This window comes from Etheostoma spectabile, chromosome 23 (genome assembly GCF_008692095.1).
Source record: "Etheostoma spectabile isolate EspeVRDwgs_2016 chromosome 23, UIUC_Espe_1.0, whole genome shotgun sequence".
NCBI classification, from domain to species: domain Eukaryota; kingdom Metazoa; phylum Chordata; class Actinopteri; order Perciformes; family Percidae; genus Etheostoma; species Etheostoma spectabile.
In genome coordinates, this window is record NC_045755.1 from 19,782,653 (window position 1) to 19,789,015 (window position 6,363).

The 6,363-nt window shown below is 40.1% G+C and overlaps 1 long non-coding RNA gene across 1 annotated transcript in view; it reads left to right on the forward strand.

Moving 5' to 3' along the window:
- The window catches only part of LOC116673124 (uncharacterized), a 13,777-nt gene extending 7,958 nt beyond the window's left edge, over positions 1 to 5,819 (forward strand). Inside the window, exons 3-4 of the long non-coding RNA XR_004327756.1 lie at positions 2,626 to 2,630; positions 5,719 to 5,819. This is a non-coding gene — a long non-coding RNA (uncharacterized LOC116673124). The remainder of the gene's footprint in view (positions 1 to 2,625; positions 2,631 to 5,718) is intronic.
- Positions 5,820 to 6,363: the final 544 nt, after the last annotated feature.

The following is a 6,363-nucleotide window of genomic DNA, read 5'->3' on the forward strand; positions in this document are numbered from 1 at the left end:
TGCTGGCAAGTTTCCACCTGCTTTGGGCCTCTGGGGTGACCCTGAGGCATTGTGAAGCTAACTCTCTCAGTTTGTTGTTTCTAGTGGCATTGTGACACTAGGACTTACTGACCACGAGCTACAGAGGTTAGAAACACAGAATTTCTATTTCCGTCCAAGTAAATCATCTGAAAAATTAAAAAAGCAATACTGTAAGCAATTCATGGGCTATACTAAATAGTACCCTAGCGAATTGTTCAACTTGAACAGAAAAAATCCAGGAGAAAATTGCTTATAAAATGGATTTTATATGAATGTTTTTTACAGATATGTCTGTGGTTGTCTTATTTTCTATTTCAAAAAAAAGCCAAAAAAGTGCAAATACCAACTTCTGAAATACAAAAACACATCACACATCACTCCAACTATACTAAAGAAAGTATATACATAATTTATAGGAATAAGTAATCATAATTTGATGAAATGGGTGAATGCCATAAAAAGGCAATATTTTTGGTTTGAATGGGTGGAGAACCTCTCAGGGAAAATGTTTGTGGCCATGTTTGATATCATTCAACTCGTCTTCCTATTGGCTAAACAGAAATGCCAGTTTTATGACCTCGTGTCTTGATGGTGGGAAGTGTGTCAGTTTTTCCCACGTGGGCCAATGGGGACGTTGAGGTTTTTGGCTTACCTTGGGAGTATCTTGGGAAATACTCATGCTATGGCTGAGAAGAAAGTTCATTGGAAACTGGACAAGCCCCAGATTCCGACGGTGTGCCGAGTGAGAAAGTAGCGCGAACACGGAAAAAGTTACACGCCATCAAAACCGAGAGAAATGATGCATGATCAGATTTTGAACGTCAAAACTTGGCCAGAACTACCAGATTGTGAGGGGACCAGATAATTATGGATACAAGGCTTGGATATTCTAATAGCTTGGAGTGTTTACGAAGGAGGAATACCACGTTTTCGGCGATCTTTCACCGCTGTGATTATTGACACGAGCAGACAGGTAGGAAAGCACACTCAATTAGACTCGAATATGTCTGTCTTGCTTTACTTCGAAACATGATTAAAACGTTGGGAGTCACCTTATTGCTTGTGTGGGGCTCGATGGAATCATGAGACTTTAAGCTTTTAAATGGTGTATGGCTTGAGCGTGTTTATGACGGTGTTAATGCTTGCAATTTATGACGGAAGTCAGCACTTCCGAAAAAACGGCGAAGATAATACGCCGGGTGCTCTAGCGGTACCTACGACCCCCGTCGCTTTTACGCTATCTTTTTCTTAGTCTCCTTCACTGTTCTCACTTATCCTTGACCGCGGCCCGTATGTCTTTTTCTTTTTCCGTATTCCCTCCCTTTCTCCACCTTTCCTGGTGTCTACCTGCCATCCGTCAAGTTCACATTACATACGCGTCTTTTTTACACTTTTTTTTTTCGTTTCGCCCTACCTATGCACGCCCCACCTGTCCCTTATTTTTCACACATCGGCTCTCCACCAATTTGCATTACCTTATTGTAGCAGAGTTTGCTTAGTCCCTTTGGACGATTCTCATGGTGTGGAGAGGTGAGCGGGACCCGCCTTTAACGGAAGCGTCTAGTCTGGGATTGTACTCGACCTGTCGTGTTTTCCCACCCCTTTTATTTAGGGCCAACCAAGTTGGCCAAACGCGAGAAACTCCTTGTGCATACTGATAGGGCAGTCCTTGTCATGTGATTGTGGAATTCATTCGCGCTGTTTTCGCAATGTTACTTGTGGTTCCCAACTTTGGGACGATTATTGATTACATTACTCTGTGTACAGTCAAATACAGATCCTTCTATAGGGGCTCGTTCTGGCCTCTCGTAGGTCTTTGTTTATGTTTGTATGGTTGCCCGCCATTCTATGGTGTAACTACTTTTTCTGTGTCCTATCCCTCATACTATCACTGCCTAACATTCCGTTTGATTCAATTTTAATCATACAGTTTCGTTCCCGCACGATGTAGTGTCCTAACGGATCGATTATACTCCGTGTTGCTATCCCTTACTCAAACTATGTAGTTTAATTCCAACTTCACATTTAAGCTTATGACATCACTTCATAATGCTCGCCCCTTCACTTCCGAAAAACGGCGAAGATAAATCCCGGTGCCGGGACCTATACGCCCAACACGTTAATAGCCTCCGAGCCGACCACACACCTCTAATCAAAAGTTCACACCTGAATAATGAAACACTCCTACACACACTTCACAACAAAATCTAGCAGAGTGCAGTGGAAGAATGAGTGGGAAGAGTGACACGACCCGCCTTCAAGCAGGAACTTTAGTTTCAATTTTATTTAGGGAAACAAGTCAAAGGAGAAAGTGCATATTAATCATTTTTATTATTTGGAAAAGAAATTGTGTCAATGGACAATTTGATTTCATTAATAAGAAATAAGAACCAGGGCTTAGAGATTGTATGTTTAGAATGGTGGATATGGTAATTTTCCATTAATATAGCTACAGTAAATTAATTAAATACATTTCTCGATGAAACCACACAGAACAGGTTGAAAAACAAGTTAAAAACAATCATAAAATCCTAAAGTCAAACTTGTAAGATCTTTTAATAAAGATTCTGAAGAACCAGCTTTTAGAACGTGCAAATAATAAAGAAATGGTTGTTACAATACAAATTAACAAAAATTAAAAAAAATAATTTAAAACACTCAATCAACGTCAAGCTTGTTGACTGGGGCTTGGTTTGAATTCCGGCTAATTTATGCAAATTAGGGGCGTCCAGATCCACTCGCCGCCTCATGAAAACTCAGGAAAGTCTTTTTAAGGTCCCATGGCATGAACATTTCACTTTGAGGTTTTTTAAAACACTAATATGAGTTTCCCCAGCCTGCCTATGGCCCCCCAGTGGCTAGAAATGGCGATAGATGTAAACTGAGCCCTGGGTATCCTGCTCAGATGGGCCAATCTGGAATCTTGCTCCTTGTGAGGTCACAAGGGGCAAGGTTACCTCCCCTTTCTCTGTTTTGCCCGCCCAGAAGATTTGGCCCACCCATGAAAGAGAGAAAGACATCATCATTTCAGATAATTCAAGACTCAAGCAATGGCAACATAAATAATAGAACTGAATATATCATAAATGTGTAGTTTGTTTGCTTGTTATGCCATTTTAAGTAGGCTGCATACTGTAGTATATCTCATTTATTAAAGAAGGAAATAAAATGTCAGAGTGAAGGTGTGACGGAGGAGGCAGGGAGGTGAACTCTCACTCTGACAGATCTAATCAGTGTGTTTTTCCCTGACAGACTTGAACATTCACACACACACACACACACACACACACACTCTCTTGCAAACACTGTTGCAAACTGAGGTGACAGTGTAGAAGTTGCGCTGTCACTTCTGATTTAAACTCTTGTTTATCCATCCGTTTTATTTAAGCCTTGTCATTTCTTTCTGCCTCCTCCTTGTCTGTCTGTCGGTTTCTCTGCCCTCCTTCTGTTCAAAACTCTTAATTCATAAAAAATCCCTCTTTCACTGTTTCTTCCAGCTCACCCTCTGATTGAGATCGAAGTTCTGACCTGCTAACATCTGATCTGCTGCCCTAAGGTCTGGCTTCACCACAGATACATTCTGGGACAGTTGCATTTCTTTTAACCAATCACAATCGTTGATTGTTGGGCGGTGCTTATCTCAGGGACGCAGCAACAGTGACTAGGGGTGGGGCTTAGGGGGCCGGTCGGATTCAAAAGGTCCAGGGCCATTTTTCATTTCCAGTCCGTCCCTGGTCACAGGTTTGTTTGGAACGTTGCAGCTGTAGCGCGCTGGATTTAGGTTTTTACCGGTGTGTCTGGCAACCGGGCTGTGGAAAACAACACATATTTCAGAAGGAGAAAATACTGGCATCAGCACTGTTGTCAGAAAAGAGTGTTTCAACTTAGCATGTGTCCTTAATATCGCATTGGGGTCATTTTTGGATTTATTACAGTAAATATATTAAATATTGGACCTTTCAATTATGTGAAATTCTGCCTGAAAACAGTCCATCAGCCTCACGGCAAAGATAAAAAGTCATTAAAATCTCTCGCAGGATCTCTGCTCCCGTCCAGCTGATATTCCATATTGAGCGCCTTCACACTTCTACGTTCACCATCTTGTTTATCACACCTTGAGTGATGAAACCCACGTGATATTTCCCTCAGAGATCGTTTCTTAAGCCTCTCAATGTCAGTCCAGACTCATTTATAAAACCAGATCGTCCCGCGAGGAATACTAATGGCGTGTAAATATCAAATGAACTTTTGACTGAAGGTGAATTCTGACATTTTTCTCTTTCCTCGTTTTTGCTCCCCCCTCCCCTGCTTCCTCTGTCTTATTCTTCCCTTAGAAATCCTTTCTTCCCTTCTGTCTCCTTTCCTTGTTTTTCTACACTACATCCTATTTTTGTGTGTTTTCACCTTTACCTCCTGCTGACCTGACATCAGTTTCAGCCTTAATGACAGAATGACAGACTGCACTACGGGTGAATAGGGATTATTATTACTTATTGTTCTTGTTATTATTATTTATTATTATATTAGTACTATTTTCTCCTAACAGGTATCCACATGAAACTTCCCCAGTTGATTACTAACATTAAGACAATTGCTCTTTGTATTACAGGTTTTCTGGAATGTTGTGTTTAAATACGCACATTAGGCAATGTCCTTTTACTTTTTCGCTAATGTGCATGCATTTCCAGAACAGAGATGTGAGCATTGGAAAAAGCCAGATTCAAAAAATCTTTTTTATTTTGTTTCAAATTAGAGTCAAAGATTTTTATACATGGGCTTTTGAAATTTTTTTTATCAGTTCATAAATCAAAAAATACTGTCAACAGCCATAAAAAAATGTTTACATAAATCAGGCTATGAAGGATGTGTGAACAAAGTACTGTGTAGAATCCTTCAGAAGATGGATGGATGGATAGATGGATGGATGGATGGATGGATGGATGGATGGATGGATAGATTATGTAGATAGATGATGGATGGTGGATGGTGTGATGATGGATAGATATGTAGATAGATGGATGGATGGATGGATGATGGTATGGATGGATAGATATGTATAGATGGATGGATGGATGGATGTATGGATATATATTAGATGGATGGATATGGATGGATGGATAGATATGTAGATAGATGGAGGATAGATGTAGATGGATGATGGATGGATGGATGGATGGATGATAGATATGTAGATAGATAGATGTGGATGGTAGATGGTATGGATGATGGAATGTAGATAGATATAGATGGATGGGATGGGATAAGAGATTGTCGATAGCATGGATGGATAGATAGATAGATAGATATGTAGATGGATGGATAGATGGATGGATGGATAGATAGATAGATAGATATGTAGATAGATGGATGGATGGATAGATGGATGGATAGATAGATAGATAGATGGATGGATGGATGGATAGTGGAAAGTTTGGCGTGTAAAAGGGAGATTTCTGAGTCTGTGAACAAAACCTTTAAAGATATGGATTGTAAAATTTAGGCATTTTTAAGATTTAATATTTTAAAACATATAACTCCCAGATATCACTTTGAAACTTCCCCAGTTGATTACGTACATTAAGTCAAATATGTTTTGAATTACAAGGTTTCAGGATTTATGTTTAAATGTGAAAATGATGCATTATGTTCTAACTTTTGGTGAATTTAAGAGAAATCTTCAGACACAAATAGACAAAGTTTCCTTTCCACTAGTCTGACAGAAGACATGTTTTGGAAGCTAAATAGCCCAAAAACCTCTAATATTGAAAAAGAAGAATAAGTTTTTGCCTGTAGTGTCTGCCCTTGAGATTTAGATTTTTAAACCTGCAGAGAGAAAGCGTGTTAATGTTCATAAATAAAACAAACAGGAAGTGACATCTACAAACCTACACACACACACACACACACACAGACACACACACAGACACACACACACACCCACCCCTGCTGCCTCTCCAGTGAATACACACCTGTTTTATCTTCTCTCTTCACATGCATTTCCTCCATTTCTGTCATTTCTTCCCTCTCTCTGCAGTGTGTGTGTGTCTGTGTATCTGTGTGTGTGCGTGCAAATGTGTGTGTCTGTGTCTGCGTGTGTCTGTGTGTCTGTGTGTGTGTGTGTCTGTGTCTGCGTGTGTGTGTGCATGTCCCGTGTTTTGGGAATTGCGACGCAATATACAAGTTCACCTTGACTTCAGCAAAACTGAAATATTCTGCTCTGTGCTTTCCTTTGTGGCAGAAGGACTTAGCAGCTCTATTTCTTTCATTTCACACACCTTCATCTCTATCTCCTGGTTCCTCCTGCTCTCCTTCCTCCTCTCTTCTTCTGCTTTTCATCCTTTT